Source organism: Furipterus horrens, unplaced genomic scaffold (assembly GCF_987537825.1).
Source record: "Furipterus horrens unplaced genomic scaffold, mFurHor1.1.pri manual_scaffold_2, whole genome shotgun sequence".
Classification (NCBI taxonomy): Eukaryota; Metazoa; Chordata; class Mammalia; order Chiroptera; family Furipteridae; genus Furipterus; species Furipterus horrens.
The window spans coordinates 82,274,939-82,277,379 of record NW_028327172.1 but is presented as its reverse complement, the minus strand read 5'-3'; the positions used below and the strand labels follow the sequence as shown (position 1 = coordinate 82,277,379).

The 2,441-nt window shown below is 37.9% G+C and overlaps 1 pseudogene; it reads left to right on the top strand.

The window, feature by feature from the left end:
* The first annotated feature begins 566 nt into the window (after nt 1-566).
* On the top strand, nt 567-1,589 carry LOC150018932 (large ribosomal subunit protein uL2 pseudogene; annotated as a pseudogene).
* The last annotated feature ends 852 nt before the right edge of the window (nt 1,590-2,441 follow it).

The window sequence follows — 2,441 nt, the reverse complement described above, 5'->3', positions numbered from 1 at the left end:
TCAAGAACAGCAGTGACACTCAGAAGTCACAATGGTATTTTCATTGAAAAGAAGTGTCCATTTAGAATTCTATTCCTGACAAAAAAGAAAAAAAGAGTATCTTTAAAATATGAGGGAGAAAGAAAAACATGTTTAGACCAACAATAACTGAGAATTCACCACAAGCAGACCTCAACCAAAGGAAATTCTAAAGGCTGTACTTCGGTAGAAAATAATCCCAAAGAGAAGGACTAGAATTGAAGAAGAAACGAAGAACTCAGAATATAGTGAATATGTGGGTAAATTTAATTACTATCTAAAACAATAGTATTAAGTGCCTCAGGGAATAAAAAAATAATTAAAATATGTGACAACAACAATATATGTATGAGCCAGTAGATTGGTGAAAAAACCTAAAATAGTCTAAGGTTCTTATACTAAAGATATCAATTAACTTCAGGCTTTGGTCAATTAAGTACACATATAATAATTTCTCAGGTAACCACCAAATGAACACAAATAGAGTTTCCAAACTGGCTGAAAAAAAAAATATTTTTAATCCTCCCTAAATTCAAAGAAATGCAAGAATGGAGAGTAAAAAAGCACAGAACGGGACCAAGAAATGGTAACTATAAATAAGGTGGTAGAATTAAATGCAAACACATCAGTAATTACAATAACTCTAAACGGACTTACTGCTCCAAATAAAATCAAAGCCAGGCATGCTGGATGGACATGGACAACGATGTGGGAATTGACTGAGGCAACCGGGGAGAGGGGGTTTGGACTAGGCGGAGGAGGGCAAAGAGGAAACAATTGAGACAAAGGTAATAGAATAACAGTAAAAATTAAAACCTCGCCTCTTCCAGCAGCGCTAGGCAGTGGACTGAAGCCACAGGCCGCGTGATCCGTGGGCAGAGGAAGGGCGCCAGCTCCGTGTTCTGCGCGCACTTGAAACACTGCAAGGGCGCTGCGCATCTGCAAACCAGGGACTTCGCAGAACTGCAGGGCTACATCAAGAGCATCGTTAAGTATACTATCTGTGACCCAGGCTGCGAGCACCCCTAAAGTGGTCTTCCGGGATCCGTACAGGTTTAAGGAGCAGACAGAACTGTTCATCGCCTGCGAAGGAATCCTCACGGGCCACTTCATGTACGGAGGCTAGAGGGCTCAGCTGAACACTGGCTATGTGTTCCAGGTAGGCACCAGGTCTGAGGGCACCAATGTGAGTTGTCTGGAGAAGAAACCTGGTGAGGGGGGCAAGCTAGCCCGAGCCTCCGGGAACTACATCACCGTCATCTCCCACAACCCCGAGACCGAAAACAGACAGTTGAAGCTGCCCTGGGCTCCAAGAAGGTCATTTCCACAGCCAACAGAGCTGTGGTCGGTGAGGTGGTCAGAGGTGACCGCATTGACAATCCCATCCTGAAGGCCGACCGTGCCTACCCACCACACGCAGAAATGCCCCCGCTGGACGCAAAGTGGGTCTCGTCGCTGACCACTGGAGTGGGCTTCTACAGGGAACCAAGACTGAGGAGGAAAAAAATACTAGGGCTGGAGGTTCAATAAAGCTTGTCCTCCTCCCCAAAAATAAACAAATGCATAAATAAATACATACCTCACTACATCAATCTTGCAAGAATGTGTCAAAACCCTAAGGATATAGAAAAGTTGCAAGTAAAAAGTAGTGTTTATATAGGTATTTGCTTAATAATTATTTAATACCATACATGTGTTTTATCCATTTTCTTTAATATCACAATAAAACTTTCTAAAGTACTATTCATATTTAAATGTTTCTAATACTTAAAGGTAATCAGTAACATAATTTAAAATAGGACATATTTTCCAAGTCACTGAAGAATATAAAAGGATATAAAACATATTCCCTATAGCTTAAGATAGAAAACAAATAACAAGCAAAGAAGCATAAAATGGAAAGCATAAAATAGGTGGCAAATATAAAAACAAATAAATCAATCATGAAATAAATATAAGAAGCTTAACTACCCTAGTAAAATAAAAATATTCTCCATATGTGCTATAAATTCAAGTGTTACTCTATGCTCCAAAAAGAAATAGCCATAAAGGAAAAATAGCAAAAAAAAATGGTGTGAAATAAAAAAATAAGTAAAGATTTTTCAGGCAAGTGCAAAACGATGAAGCACAGAAGTGACAATGTTAAATTCTGAAAAGCAAAAAGCATTCAACGAAACATAAAATGTCACCTTATATTTATAAAAGTTACAATCCACAATGAAAATATAATAGTCATACATTTTTATATGACAAATAAATCAACATCAAGCTATAAAAGTCAAAAATTGTTGGAAACATACAGCAATATTGATAAGCACATAATTGTAGAATACTTAAACACCACTCTTGCTTGATAGATTAAGAAAATAAAAATAGGATTGAATTAATAGAAATGCATCAAACAATGTATCCTACAATTACCA